Here is a 16,343-nt window from a genome sequence, read left to right as displayed (position 1 = left end):
AGGCAAGCACTGGATGTTCAAAAGATATACAGGCATAGTCACTAGGGTCCTATTCTTATATGAACTTGTCTCCAGCTAAAACCACCAAGATCTGTGCAAGAAAGCTTCCCGTTGGGAAGACCTCAAGCCAGAAGTTCTCAGAGGGATTTTCTCATCCCTCTGGCTTTTGCTCCAGCCATTTTGAGTAACCAGTTATGCCACTGAAACCATGAGTAAACAAACCGGCTGTAGGGATTGCCACGGGAGTTTCAGACTTTAAACAGCACATCATAAATCTCATTGCCCTTATCTTGGCCATGAGTCAGAGCCAGACCTCTAGGTGTCCCAGACAGAAAGACAGATCTTTTCCAGTCCCGGTTGTAAATCAGCTCTGTGCTAATATAGAAGCTAATGTTCTTTGACGACAAGGTGGCTTGTTCAGAGTCATTATATCAAAAAGACATCCAGGTTTTGGAAGGTCGTGAGTTTGACCTCTGCCAATAACCAGCCTCATCACCTTCTGATTCTTTTGTGTGATGCTTGGTCCTGCTGTTCCCCCTCCAACCATCTTCCATCACCCCAACTGTCTGCTTATTCTAGGGCAGCCAAGTTTGCCCCCCACCTTCTTTCCTGCCATCACCTTGCCAGAGTTCTTGCTCTGGCCTTTCTCTGGCCCCTGCCCTGTTCTACCACTTAACTTGTGTCCAGCTATTTATTTCAGCTATATTGTGAGTGTTTCTGAAGCAGAGGACTGGACTGGGCTTGTTTAATCTCTATGCCCTCTTCCCATACTCACTGACATGTAGATAATGGGGTTGAGCAAATTTCGTCATGAAGATGGTGGTTTCTTTTCTTGATTTTATGTCAGCTATTCTTGTCTCGGCTTCTAATTCTCAGCCATGTGCTCAGTCACTCAGTGGTGTCCAGCTCTTTGAAACCCCATGGGCGGTATCCTGTCAGGCTCCTCTGTCCATGGGATTCTCCAGGCAAGAATACTGGAGTGAGTTGCCATTTCCTCCTCCAGGGGATCTTCCCAGCCCAGGGATTGAACCTGAGTCTCCTGCTTCTCCTGCATTGGCAGGCAGATTCTTTACCACTGAGCCAAAATACTCTACAGTTAATTAGCCCTACTGTGATTCTCCTGGGCTGGCCCTAGGTGTCACCAGGACCATTGTTCATCAGGTACACCCTCTGGAAATGAACACAGTGGCAGCCACAACTGGGCTGTAGTGGAGGTGAGGAGGGGCTGCTGAGTCTCACTGGGCAATGATCACAGCTGAGATGCTCATGGTCCCCAGGAGAGCTATCCGAGGTGTCACACCTCTACTAGCTTTAGCCCAGATGACACTTCTCACCTGCACTGAGAGGTACAAATGGAAATCTCTGCTTTTCTAAGATGGCTCTAGTGTCGGGGGATGTGAACAAGGCAATGTTAGGATTCTCACAGCATCCTCAAGGAATATTTCTTAAAGCCTCTTGCTAGCAGCCTGAGAGACAATTAAGGGACACGCCAGGTACCCCTTTGCCCCAGGGCTAGTCTGAGCCCCGGGCAGAAACCTCACTAGTGTCCTGAATGTTTTCTGTTACCGTTGCTTCCCATGACTGTAGACCTGTCTTGTACTCATCAAAGACATGGCTAGGGATCTGGGGCCTGGGTATCTTTACAGGCTCACTGCTTGGCTCAGAATATTGCCTTGTGGCTTGAGCTTGGTTTTGCATCATCACCTAGGGTGATGGAGTCTCTGGGTTCCCTTGCAGGGTCTTTAATTTCCCATAAGTATGGCTGGAGGAAGAGCCTCTTCCTGGGTTTAGACCTCATCTTTTTGCTTCCCCGGTAGCTCAGTGGTAAAGAATCCACCTGCCAATGCCGGAGACGTGGGTTTAATTCCTGATCCGGGAAGATCCCACATGCCATGGAGTGACTATTGAGCTTGTGCTCTAGAGCCTGGAAGCCACAACTACCGAAGCCTGCGTGCCCTAGAGCCCGTGTTCCACAACAAAAGAAGCCACTGTAATGAGAAGTCTACGCACCACAACTAAGGAGTAGCCTCCACTTGCCACAGCTAGTGAAAAGCCTGCATAGCAATGAAGACCCAACAAGACCCCCCAAAAAGATTGTGAATCACTATTAAAATATATATTAAAAAGGCCTTATCCTTATACTAAGCTACTGTAACAAGTATCCCTGTCCCTCTAACTCTCCAATCCACCTGCAGACCCTACCTCTGGGTCTGTTGGCCACATCCTGATCCTAGGCCTTCCAAGATGGATGATTCTGCTCTTCCATGGGATTGTGACTTCTCTATAGCCGAAGGACCAAGTATGAGTGATTGCTTTGCATCCTTAGGCAGAGTGACACATGCTCCAACCCTGGTGTCCTTGTATAGTATTGATGCATCTTTTTTCCTGGACTACTCCATCATTGGGCTTTCCTGGTGTCTCAGACAGTAAAGAATCTGCCTGCAATGTGGGAGACCTGGGTCTGACCCCTGGTTTAGAAGATCCCTGGAGGAGGGCATGGCAACCCACTCCAGTATTCTTGCCTGGGAGAATGCCCACGGACAGAGCAGCTTAGCGGGCTACAGTCGATGGGCTTACAGAGAGTCGGACATGACTAAGTGGCTAAGCACACTTCATCATTTGGGGCACACAATTCATCATTTGATGAATCACCCAACTATAAACCTAGATTTCTTCCATCAGGTATTGGAACAATTTACTTAGATATTACAATAATTGTGGGACTTCCCTGGTGGTCCAGGGGTTGAGGGTCTGCCTGCCTATGCAGGGGACATGGGTTTGATTCCTGGTCCAGACAGATTCCCATATGGTGTGGGGCAGCTAAGCCTGTGCACCACAACTATTGAGGCCTGTGCCCCCCACCCCCAGAGGTTGTGCTCTGCAACAAGAGAAGCCATCACAGGGAGACGCCTGCACACTGCAACTAGACAGCAACCCCTAGACCTTCAGCTCCTTGCAACTAGAGAAAAACATTGTTTCCAGACGTCTTAGTGACCTTTTGGACAGTTCCAATTTTCAGTAGACTGTTCACCTACTTCCCTTCAGTAGGGAAAGTTAACCTACTTCCAAAGATTCATTCACTTGCGTTTATCTGACACATAAATTATAGGGGCTTCCCAGGTGGCACTAGTGGTGAAGAACCCCGCCTGCCAATTCAGGAGACTTAAGAGATGCGGGTTCGATCCCTGGGTCAGGAAGATCCCCTGGAGGAGGAAATGGCAACCTATACTCCAGTATTCTTGCCTGGAAAATTCTCTGGACCAAAGGAGCCTGGTGGGTTGTAGTCCATGGGGTCGCAAAGAGCAAGACATGACTGAGAACATCCACACAAAGTAGGAGAAGAGGCCACTACACTGCCTGCCTGGTTGGTCCCACTAGACCAATTGCTAAAGCCAAACTTGTTTTGCGCTAAGCATTTAGACTCAAGAGAAAGCATTTACTCATCCCAGAACTTTCCAAGCATTCAGATGCCATACAAACAAAACACTTGGCCCACTTACCCAAGGCATGGTTTAATAGGGGTATGCACACAGATATCTTGATGTTCTTCCATGCCTTAGTGCCAAAGTGTGACTTCTCCTGGGGAATTCCTTTATATATCCAACCTTCATCACAGTTACCATTGTGACTTCCAGACCCTCGTCCAAGAGAACATTACCCTTCAGGAAAGTATGTTTGGTTGAATAAAATGGAATAGCAGTGGTTCTGTTTGGAGAGGCTGATTTTTATTCCTTCAAAGCATATACATGCAGTCAAATAAATATTGGAGTGGTTGCAGAAAAAGGGAGCTCAGAATTTTCCTTGGATATTAATGCATTTAATTTCAATGCATTCAAGCAAAAAAAATATTAGAAATGCCTTCGCTGTTCTTGGTTAATTGCTAAATAAAGAAGATTATTCTGCAGGGGACTCTTCTTTCCCATCACATTTAAGTCAGCACAATCTGATTGTTTATTTCCTCAACCTGCTGCCTCTGGGGCTGAGGGTATATTCTGTCTGTGTGAAGAGCATCTCTAGAGACAAATATTGAACCAATAAATACATCAGAGCAAATAGATATATGTTATATAAAGGAATGGTAGTAGGATGCTGGAGGACCAGCAGAGATGACAGAATTCCCTTTGGAACAGGACAAGAGCCAGCGAACTGTGACTTGTGGGCTACGCTCAGTCCCCTACATATGACCCTTCAAATTGTGAACTTTCAGAGATGTAATATGCTTTCCATCAACATCAGGCATGAGTGACACTGTCACTTACTGTCACCGTCTCCTGTTGCTGACGACCCTTCAGCTCTACCATCTCCCATCTCCTCCCCCTCCTCCATCACTAACTCTTCTGGCCTGTTCAGTCGATGCCAGCCCCCAAGTGCCAGTTGTTGTGCTGACTCCTGTACTTTTAAAGGTAATATGCTGTAAGATTGCAAATGCTTTCTTTATCTTTGTGTTTGTTTTTTACATGTTATTTGTGTGAGAAGCATTATAAACCTATTACAACACCATTTTATATAGCTGATTGTGTTAGTTGGTACCTAGACTAACTTTGTTGAACTTGTGAACAAGTTGGATTTATGAACATGCTCATGGAGTGGTACTTATTTGAATGCAGGGGACTTGTATTTTTTGTTTTTACATTTTTAAAGGATTATAAAGAAAGAAGAGTATGTCACAGAGACCACAAGACATCTGCAAAGTAAATTATTTGCAAGTAAAATATCTATTATTTGACCCTTTCGAGAGAAAGTTTGATGAGTCCCAGTTTGAAGATCAGGCTTGCCTCTCTTAGGAGATGATATTTTATCTGGGAACTTTAGAAAAAGAATTGGGGCAGAGGAGAAGTTCCCTGCCAAAGTCTTGTTAGAATAAACTTGAAAAAACTTTTGTCCTAAAAATCTTTTTATTGGAATCTGGCTTCCTTTCCACGTAAGGAAGGTACTCCTAAAGGGCATGCTACTATAAATAAGTTTCCTCTGCTTGTCTTGATCCTTTCTGCAAATTCTAATATATGGTTGGTTTGATTTTAAAATATCACCAACCGATTGTCATTTTTCCAATCCCATGGCTTTCTCCGTTTCCAGCCCCATTCTAAGCTGCACTGCTCATAGGAACAATAGCAACTTTGATCAGTTATGCATTTATTTTTTTAAGTTTGTGTTTGAATAATTTTAGAGAGGGAGTGTAATTGCTTTACAATGTTTTATTGGTCTCTGCTGTACAGTGAAGTGAATCGGCTATAGGTATGAGTCTATATATATCCCCTTCCTCTTGGACCTCCCTCCCACCACCTACCTCTCATCCCACACCTGTAGGTCATCACAGAACACCGAGCCTCGCTTCCTGTGCTTTATAGCAGGTTCCCACAAGCTAGCTACTTTACATATGAGAGCGTATATATGTCAGCGTTACTCTTCCAATTCATCCCCCCCACCCCCCCACCCCATGTCATCCAGACAGAAAAGAAATCAAGGAAACACAAGCTTTAAATGACACAATAGACCAGATAGATTTAACTGGTATTTATAGGTAATGCATCACTTTTGAGTCAGACATCCTGCTACATACTTGCAACCCACTGTCTTACAAAATCCTAGTAACTCTACAAGATAACTCTGTATCTGAATTTTACAAAGAAGGAGCAGTGGTCAGAGAAGCTGAGTGCAGTGCCTATGATTATGCGGCTGGTCATCCATGAAGCCAGGACTATGACATGACCAGCTTAAGTGTCATGTCTGAAGACTGTGCTCTTCCTTTTATGGGAACTTATCAGCATGGGCTCCTCCCTCTTCCAAGGAAGCCTATTCCATTTTACTTGCCAGTTGAAAGCCCTTCTTACTCACCCCATCCCTCTCCTTTCACTTCCATCCTCCCCTACTCTGAAAGTAGCAATCATTGTGTGTTTGTTTTAATATTTATTTATTTGGCTGCGGCATGTAGGTTCTTTAGTTGCAGCACCTGGGATCTAGTCCCCAGACCATGGATCAAACCCGGACCTGCTGCTCTGGATTCACGGAGTCTTAGCCCCTGGACCACCAGGGAAGTCTTTGCAATCATGGTTTTTAATGATCTCAAAAACTCAGTGTTATTAGGGGTGACATTGCCTTAAAATGCTGGTGAACGTGTTGAAGGAGGGTAGACTTCTTAATTAACAGCTTTCTAACTAGTCCCTTATCAGTTTCATACTAAAGTAATTTTTGAAAACTCCAATGCACTCTAATTTTCCAGATTTATTGTCTTAACTTCTTCTGTGGAAGACAGATTTTTAAGACTTTAAGAGCTGAGCCATTTCAGAGGCATTGTGAATTTTCTATTTTTCTTCTCCTTGGATAAGCTCATCTTTTTTCCTTTTTTACTTTTCATGGCCTCCAAAGACAGCGCAGGGGAGGAAAAACTTCTATCTACCTTCCTAGGTTCTGTGGCAGGGGGCCTTTGAATTAAACCAACAAAAGACAGATTAGCAAGAGAAATACAAATAGACTTCATTACCATGTACAATGCATATACTTGTGAATACCTCTAGGGATGGTTACAACTGGGGTTTAGATAGCATCTTCACAGAGAACAATACATTGTAGAGAAGGGACAAGACAAAGAAAAAAGGTCTCAGGCTTCCAAGAGTGGTAAATTGTGGGAAGGTGAACATATGGAGCAAACCATTAATAATACAGAGTTGTTTTAAGTGATATTTCTTATGTAGATTTCTCTTTGTCTTGCCTTTGGGTTCATAAGAGTCTCCGGTGATTTAGACTCTAAGCCTGCTTTTAGGCAAATGTAGGGGAGGTCAGGGGCTTCCCTAGCGGCTCAGTGGTAAAGAAGCTGCCTGCAGTTCTGGAGACCCAGATTCGATCCCTGGGTTGGGAAGATCCCTTGGAGGAGGGCATAGCAACCTATTCCAGTATTCTTGCCTGGAGCACCCCACGGACAGAAGACCCTGGCGGGCTACAGTCCATGCAGTCGCAGAGTTGGACATGCTGGAGGAGACTAAGCAACAGCGGACAACAGGGAGCTTTTTATTTTTTTTTGAATCTGCTCTTTCTCAACTGTCTTCTGCTCGAAACAATCCTTATATCAAAGTGGCACATTTGGAGGCCACATATCCTGATTCCGTGCAACAGCATTCTGAGAAGCTCTTCTTGTTCTTTCGAGTTTCTGCTTTGCCTTGGACAGTGAGGTTTAGTAGCAAAAGTACTGGGCTCGGGTCCAGGAGACCAGAGTGCATGCAGGGCCAGCAGAGAGCCTCCGCGAATCCCTGGCCTTCTCTGGCACTCAGCCTCCTCACCCGGTGCAACATAGGCATTGAACTCAATGTCCAATTTCTAAGATTCATCAATTTGCCTATGTGTCTGCATCCATCACGGTGTAGTCAGGAGACAGAAATTATGCCAGTTATTGGAACAGACAGAATTTAATGTAAAAAAAAACTTATTAATTAGGTAAGTATAAGTGAAATGTTTATAGAATGTATACTGAGGTAGGGACGGCAAGAAAGAATAAATTGGAATTATGATAACTTAGAAAGTGAGAGAAAGCAGCCCCATAGGGTTACAGCTCAGATCTCTGGAGAAGGGTCCTGGCTGGCTGGTACTGTGTGAGGGGAGGGGAGGCAGGATGTGGCTGGTTCTGCTTTTAATAAATTAATAATAAATATAATAATTAATTTTATTGACACATTTTAAACTTTTTATTTTGTCTTGAAGTCTAACCGATTAGCAATACTGTGATAGTTTCATTTGGACAGCAAAGGGACTCAGTCTTACATATTGTCTAGTTCCTTAGTTTAGTCGCTCAGTCGTGTCCGACTCCTTGCGAGCCCATGGACTGTAGCCCGCCAGGCTCCTCTGTCCGTGGGGTTTCCCAGGCAAGGATACAGGAGTGGGTTGCCAAGGTTGCCATGCCCTTCTCAAGGGGATCTTCCCGACCCAGGGATCGAACCTGCAATTCGGGCGTGGCAGGTAGATTCTATCCTGCTGAGCCATCTGGGAAGCCCAGCCATTCAAATACACGTGTCCTTTCTCCCCCAGTGGTTCTGCTTATTGGAATCCGCTGCTGCGGCGGCGGAAGCGAACTGCTGCAGCCAGCGTGAAAGAGTGTTGGCAGGTGAAACTTGCGGTAGCAGAAAGCATAGGTCCTTGCCCCTTCACCAGCCTATAAGCCGCCCTCTAGTGCCCCCTACTGGCAGGGCTTGCAAAACACATGTCGTTTGTGGACAGTGTAGGGGTTGGAAGGGTGGCTTTGGAGCTGAGAAGGAATAGCTCAATACCTGGCGCAGTGTTTATTGCTGAGATTGCAACCTGGTGGCCCAGAAGCAACTTAGGGCCACATCTGAGCCATCTGTGCTGGGTGACAGTCACAAACGTTTAACAATCCATTCATGTTTGGTTTTTTGTTTGTTTTTTGCTTTTTCATTATTCCCCCAACATTTATTATGAAAAATCTCAAACATACAGAAAGATACAAATAATTTTACAATATACACTTATATACCTACTACTTAGATTCTGCAATTAATATTTTACTATATTTGCTTCATTGCCTACCTCTCCACAAAACTGCCTTTTTAAAAATTATTTTTTATTTTTAAAAAGATTTTTGGTCACTCTGTGTAGCACAGGGGAATGTTAGTTCCCTGACCAGGGATGAAACCCACACCCCCTGCATTGGAAGCACAGGGTCTTAACCTCTGGACCACCAGGGAAGTCCCAACGCAAACTAGCTTTTAAAAATTCCGGTTATAGGATGCTTACAAAAGACATATCTAAAACAAAACACCATAGAAAAGTTAAGGGAATTCAAAAGTCATTTGGCCTTACCCAAATAATTTGAAAATGTACATCCACGCAAAAACCCACCCACCGAAGCTTATAGCAACTTTATTCATAGTTGCCCACACTTGGAAGCAACAAAGATCTCCTTCAGTAGGTGAATGGAGAGACCAACAGTGGTATAGCCATACAGTGGGATGTTATTCTTTACTTTGGGTTTGTTTTTATAACCTGACAATCTTCTTCCTGAGAAATCCACAGAATTTCATCTTTCTCGTTTTGTATTTTTTACAAACAAATGAATGGGAAGGCAGCTTGGAGGTTGCATGCTCAGCCAACTCTTAGTAATCCTGTGGACTGTAGCCCACCAGGCTCCTCTGTCCATGGGTTTTCCCAGAAAAGAATACTGGAGTGGGTTGCCTTTTACTTTTCCAGGGGATCTTCCTGACCCAGGGGTCGAACCTGGGTCTCCTGCATCTCCCGCATTGACAGGAGGTTCTTTACCATGGAGCCACCTGGGAAGCCCAGCCTGGAGGTTAGCTACTCCAGTAATCAGTTTGCAGATGTGGTGGTCAGGCCCTTGGAGGGTGAGAGGATGTCTCTCAAATTGTGCAACCGGTGAACCAGATCTTTGGGTTCTGGGGACCAGGATTCTCATCACTACCCCTCCCTGTGTTTCCCTGAGGGTGGGTGTACACTAGCCTTTCGCTACTCAGAGTGTGGTCCGTGGACTGCATCACCAGTCTTGAGCTAGAAAGGCAAAATCTCAAGCCCTAACTCAGACCTATTGAACTGAGAATCAGAATCTGATATTAAGAAGATCCCTGCGTGATTTGTGTGCACAGAGAAATTGGAGAAGTGCTGAAGATAGCTTTATTGAAGTAAGAGAAAAATAGAACTTCTTTTGGACTCTGGTGTTTTTCTCTGGGGTGGGGCCAGGGTTGGGGTGTATGCATGTATGGTAAGTCGCTTCAGTTGTGTCCGACTCTGTGTGACCCTATGGACAGCAGCCCGCCAGGCTCCTCTGTCCATGGGATTCTCTAGGCAAGAACACTGGAGTGGGTTGCCAGTTTCTTCTTCAAGGGTGTATGGATGGGTTCTTACCAAATGTCCTGACCATTCATCTGATTCTTGTCTCCCCTTCTCCTAAGTTTGCAGGCCCACACGCATGTAGACAGCATATGTGCATGCAATCATACATGTGTATGCATGTTCTCTCTCTCGCACACATACACCCTCTGCACCATTTATGACCTGGCCTCGGTCCTTACCAGCCCCAGTTCCTTGCCAGGTGTCCCACGTGGACATTTTCTTTGTGAGCCCATGGACTGTAGCCTGCCAGGCTCCTCTGTCCATGGGATTCTCCAGGCAAGAATACTGGAGTGAGTTGCTATTCCCTTCTCGAAGGGGTCTTCGTGACCCAGGGACCAAACCCGGGTCTCCTGTCTAGTGGCCAGGGCTGAGTCCGTGTTTGCTGTTTTGCTGCTGCTATAGGATGCCTTAGGCTTCTTAAGTGTGTTGAGTACTTCAGATTGGTTCAGTTTAGTCGCTTGGTCGTGTCGGACTCTTTGCGACCCCATGGATGCCAGGCTTCCCTGTCCATCACCAACTCCCAGAGCTTGCTCAAACTCATGTCCATCATGTCAGCAATGCCATCTAACCATCTCATCCTCTGTCGTCCCCTTCTCCTCCTGCCCTCAATCTTTCCCAGCAACAGGGTCTTTTCCAATGTGTCGGTTCTTAACATCAGGTGGCCAAAGTATTGGAGCTTCTGCTTCAGCATCAGTCCTTCCAATGAATATTCAGGATTGATTTCCTTTAGGATGGACTGGTTAGATCTCCTTGCTGCCCAAGGGACTCTCAAGAGTCTTCTCCAACACCACAGATCATAAGCATCAATTCTTCGGTGCTCAGCTTTCTTTATAGTCCAACTCTCAAATCGTACATGACTACTGGAAAAACCATAGCTTTGACTACATGGACCTTTGTTGGCAAAGCAATGTCTCTGCTTTTTAATATGCTGTTGAGGTTGGTCATAGCTTTTCTTCCAAGGAGCAAGCATCTTTTAATTTCATGGCTGCAGTCACCATTTACAGTGATTTTGGAGCCCCAAACAATAAAGTCTGTCACTGTTTTCATTGTTTCCGCTGTTTGCCATGAAGTGATGGGAACAGATGCCAGGATCTTATTTTTCTGAATGTTGAGCTTTAAGCCAACTTTTTCACTCTACTCTTTTACTTTCATTAAGAGACTATTTAGATCCTCTGTACTTTCTGCTATAAGTGTGATGTCATCTGCATATCTGAGGTTATTGATATTTCTCCCAGCAATCTTGATTCCAGCTTGTGCTTCTTCCAGCCCAGCGTTTCTCATGATGTACTCTGCATATAAGAAGTTAAATAAACAGGGTGACAATATACGGCCTTGACGGACTTTACCGATTTAGAACCAGTCTGTTGTCCCATGTGCAGCAACAGTTCTAACCGTTGCTTCCTGACCTGCATACAGATTTCTCAGGAGGCAGGTCAGGTGGTCTGGTATTCCCATCTCTTTAAGAATTTTCCACAGTTTGTTGTGATCCACACAGTCAAAGACTTTGGCATAGTCAATAAAGCAGAAGTAGATGTTTTTCTGGAACTTTCTTGCTTCTTCGATAATCCAGAGGATGTTGGCAATTTGATCTCTGGTTCTTCTACCTTTGCTAAATCCAGCTTGAACATCTGGAAGTTCACAGTTCACATACTGTTGAAGCCTGGCTTGGAGAATTTTGAGCACTACTTTGCTAGCGTGTGAGATGAGTGCATTTGTGCAGTAGTTTGAGCATTCTTTGGCATTGCCTTTCTTTGGGATTGGAATGAAAACTGACCTTTTCCAATCCTGTGGCCACTGCTGGGTTTTCCGGATTTGGTGGCATATTGAGTGTAGCACTTTCACAGAATCATCTTTTAGGATTTAAAAGAGTTCAGCTGGAATTCCATCACCTCCACTAGCTTTGTTCGTAGTAATGTTTCCTGAAGCCCACTTGACTTCACATTCCAGGACGTCTGGCTTTAGGTGAGTGATCACACCATTGTGGTTATCTGGGTCATGAAGATCTTTTTTGTACAGTTCTTCTGTGTATTCTTGCCGCCTCTTCTTAATATCTTCTGCTTCTGTTAGGTCCATACCGTTTCTGTCCTTTATTGTGCTCGTCTTTGCATGAAATATTCCCTTAGTATCTCTAATTTTCTTGAAGAGAGCTCTAGTCTTTCCCATTCTATTGTTTCCCTCTATTTCTTTGCACTGATCACTGAGGAAAGCTTTCTTATCTCTCCTTGCTATTCTTTGGAACTCTGCATTCAGGTGGGTGTATCTTTCCTTTTCTCCTTTGCCTTCAGCTTCTCTTCTTTTCTCAGCTATTTGCAAGGCCTCCTCAGACAGCCATTTTGCTTTTCTGCATTTCTTTTTCTTGGGGATGGTCTTGATCACTGCCTCTTATACAATGTCATGAACCTCCGTCCATAGTTCTTCAGGCACTGTCTATCAGATCTAGTCCCTTAAATCTATTTGTCACTTCTGCTGTATAATCATAAGGGATTTGATTTAGGTCATACCTGAATGGTCTAGTGGTTTTCCCTACTTTCTTCAATCTAAGTCTGAATTTGGCAATAAGGAGTTCATGATCTGAGCCACAGTCAGCTCCTGGTCTTATTTTTGCTGACTGTATAGAACTTCTCCATCTTTGGCTGCAAAGAATATAATCAATCTGATTTCGGTGGTGATGTCCATGTGTAGTCTTCTCTTGTGTTGTTGGAAGAGGGTGTTTGCTATGACCAGTGCATTCTCTTGGCAAAACTCTGTTAGCCTTTGACCGGCTTTGTTTTGTACCCCAAGGCCAAATTTGCCTGTTACTCCTGGTAGCTCTAGACTTTCTACTTTTGTATTCCAGGCCCCTATAAAGAAGAGGAAATCTTTTTTGGGTGTTAGTTCTAGAAGGTCTTGTAGCTCTTCATAGAACCATTCAACTTCAGATTCTTCAGCACTACCGGTTGAAGTATATACCTGCTACCCCATTATCTATTCTTCTAGAACTCAGTGGTTTAAAGCCACTGTAGCATCTGCTTTGCTCACGGCGCTGTAGTTTGGGTGGGAATTCCCTCCTCCTTCCTTCCCCTTCCCTCCCTTCCTTTATTCCCCTAAATATATATTTATTTATTTGACTGTGTCTGGTCCTAGTTGCAGCATGTTGGATCTTCGTTGAGGCTCATGGACCTTCCATTTTCGACTCACAGGCTTAGTTGCTCGGGACATGTGAGATCTGAGTTCCCTGACAAGGGATCAAACCTGCATCTCCTGCATTGCAAGGTAGATTCTTAACCACTGGACAGTCAGGGATTCTAAACCACTGGACCCCCTTCCTCCCTTTCAATATCTCTTTCTTTATTCCAAGTGTTTACTAACCAGGCATCACGAGACCAACACAAGTCATTTGTTGGCTGAATGCGATGCTGCAAGTTCTAGGCAGTTGTTGTTCAGTCACTTGGTCATGTCCTCTTTGCAGCCCCGTGGACTGCAGCACACCAGGCTCCCCTGTCCTTCACTACCTCCCCGAGTTTGCTCAAACTCATCGTGTCCACTTGAGGTGGTGATGCCATCCAACCATCTCCTCCTTTGCCACCCCCGCCTCCTCCTGCCCACAGTCTTCCCCAGCATCTAGGCAGGGAGTTGTACTAAAATGAGGCCAACCAAACTTGGAAGCTGCACATACCTACCTGGGGAAAATAGTTCCCTCTCTGCTCTGGTCTAGAAGCCTGAATTACCAAGCATAAGGAATGATGTAAAACTCCAGTGTGGGCTGGTATAATGTAAATGTAAATGTAAAACTGGGCTGGTGGTGACCTCCCAGGGGTCTGTCTGGGAGGGGAGAAGAAGGGCAGGGCATCTCATATGTGGGGCTCTGGCCACGGGTGTCATGTTACATAGGTTGTCTGAGTCTGAGGAAATAGAACCCAGTTCTTTCCTGGGGAGGGCCTGGTCGGGCAGGGGCAGGGTTTGGGGCTTTTCTAATTGGTTGGGGCCTCAGATGCTGGTAGGAAACGAGCATGGACATCAGGCAGAAAGCCAGTCTTGCAGACTAGCACACCTGGTGAGAGTAACAGGAAAGCTACAGCCCGACCCAGGCGCAGGACCCAGTTCATTCTTTTTTAAAATACTTATTTACTTTTATTTCGTTTCCTTTTGGCTGTGCTGGGTCTTTACTGCTGTGCACAGGCTTTGTCTGGTTGCAGCGAGTGAGGACTACTCTCTAGTTGTGGCGTGAGGGCCTCTCACTGCGGTGGCTTCTCTTGGTGGGGAGCAGAGGCTCTAGGCAGGCAGGTCAGTAGTGCCCGCACACAGGCTTAATCGCCCCGAAGCAAGTGGGATCTGCCTGGGCCAGAGCTCCAACCAATGTCCCTTGCATTGCATGGTGGATTCTTAACCAGAGAAGCCCCTAATTCATTCTTGATAGAGATGGGTCATGGCCACAGAAGATAGTTTTAAGACATCCTCATCAGTGAGTAAGGCATTGAGACATAACACTCAATGGCTAAGAACTGGGCAAGATTAAGTCTGCCAGGAGCCAGATGCTTAAAGCCCTTGGCCGCTCAGGGCTGAATCAGGCAGATAAACTCAGAGTCTAGTGGGAACACTAACCAGACATCATTACAATACAGCATGACCCAGGCCTGACTGGGTTTGCAAGTCTTGGCTCATTTTCTCAAACACAGATGTCAATGACCTAATAAAGTGGGAGATTGCTCACTATATTTTCTAAGCTGTGGGCTGGGAAACTGGTAAAATAGTAGTGGAGAAAAATCTTGAGCCCAGGAGCATAGGTACAGCACTTTCCCCTAGACATCGCCATATCTGACTCACCGCAGGTCTTTGCCCAAATGTCCCAGTTCCCCGAGGGATCTCTGAACCATCTTATTTGGAAATGTCACCTCCCACTCTGATTCTCCCTGTCCCTGCCTCCGTGTTATTTTTCTTTGTATTGCTTTCAGCAACCCACTTACTGTATATTTCACTCACTTATTTATCATCATCTCTTTTCCCAACTATAATGTAAGGGCCATGAAGGCAGGGATCTTCATGTGTTTGTATCCTGCTGTGTTCCCAGTGATGGAAACATGGGCTAAGTCACTTCAGTCATGTCCGACTCTTTGTGACCCCATGGACTGTAGCCTGCCAGGCTCCTCTGTCCATGGGATATCCCAGGCAAGAATACTGAAGTGGGTTGCCATGACCTCCTCCAGGGGATTCTTCATGACCCAGGGATCGAACCAGAGTTTCTTATTTTTTTGCATTGACAGGTGTGTTCTTTACCACTAGCACCACCAAATAGCACTTAACTTATAACAGGCATTGAATGAATGCCTGTAGACTCATAGGTGTGCTTCCTTGACTGATGTCATATGTGGAAAGGAAAAAGGAAATAGCTTATTTCTTGGCTTTGAGTTGTGCAGAGGTGAAAAGTGACAAGGCATGTGAGTGAAGGAAATCCTAGTTAGTGAAAACCACTGACAGCACCAAAGTTATCTTCTTTCATCTCATAAAATAAAATAATAAAAGAAGGGAATCTGCCACTGGGCAGATAAAGCAGAGCATACTTCATTTGCTCCTTTTGGGGCCCTCCCTTCAAGCTGATTAAACAGCTAATGAAGATTTTGGCTGTACATGGGCCCTTCAGCACACATCTGCCTAAATAAAGTATCCACGGGTCAGGAGAAGCTTCCTTTCCATGAAAGATAAATGATCTTCTTCATCTGATTTACAGTCAAGGTTGAGCAAAGGACACTTACCTGATTTGTATTCAGGATTTCCACTGCATGAAAGACCCTCTCCAAAACTTCCTTCTTGGGTTTAGTAAATAATCTATCAATATATTCTTAGCAACAGTCATTGATAAATAGTAAGTATTCAGTTTTTAGTTGGAAAGAATTATCCGTGTGCTTCTAGAGATCTGCCACCTCTATGAGGATGCTGGTTTCATTGGAATTCCATAAATGTGTCTATAACAGTGTATTTATTTATATTCCTATATCTTAAGGTAACTGATGGGGCTTCCCCGGTGGCTCAGTGGTAAAGAATCCGCCTGCCAATGCAGGAGACCTAGGTTCAATTCCTGGGTGAGGAAAATCCCCTGGAAGAGGAGATGGCAACCCACTCCAGTATCCTTGCCTGGAGAATCCCATGGACAGAGGAGCCTGGTGGGCTACAGTTCATGGGGTCACAAAGAGTCAGACACAACTGAGTGACTAAACCACCACCAGGGTAACTGATTGTATTACAAAGCGCGTAGTAGTTACATCTGTTGAAGAAAGGATAGCTCATGGCTGCTCTCTTCTACATTCTCCTGAGAAATCTCAACATTTAAAGTAATTATAGTCCAATAAAAAAAAAAGAAATCTGAACATTGGTTGTGGCTTGGAAAAGGTCCTTCTTGGCTGTCTAATAAAATAAACTGTCTTGTTGGTAATTGCTCTTGTCACTCTCATCGTGTCTTTTCCCTCCCAATGGTCCCCATACCTGCCTCACCACACTTTTTCCTGGGAAATTTGTCTTTA

At 44.9% G+C, this 16,343-nt stretch overlaps 1 protein-coding gene across 4 annotated transcripts in view; it reads left to right on the top strand.

Moving 5' to 3' along the window:
- The window catches only part of SV2B (synaptic vesicle glycoprotein 2B), a 230,066-nt gene that overhangs the window by 157,567 nt on the left and 56,156 nt on the right, over positions 1–16,343 (top strand). The gene's annotated exons all lie outside the window — the stretch shown is intronic.

Source organism: Cervus elaphus, chromosome 13 (genome assembly GCF_910594005.1).
Source record: "Cervus elaphus chromosome 13, mCerEla1.1, whole genome shotgun sequence".
Taxonomy (NCBI): Eukaryota; Metazoa; Chordata; class Mammalia; order Artiodactyla; family Cervidae; genus Cervus; species Cervus elaphus.
This window is presented reverse-complemented; position numbering and strand designations above follow the sequence as displayed.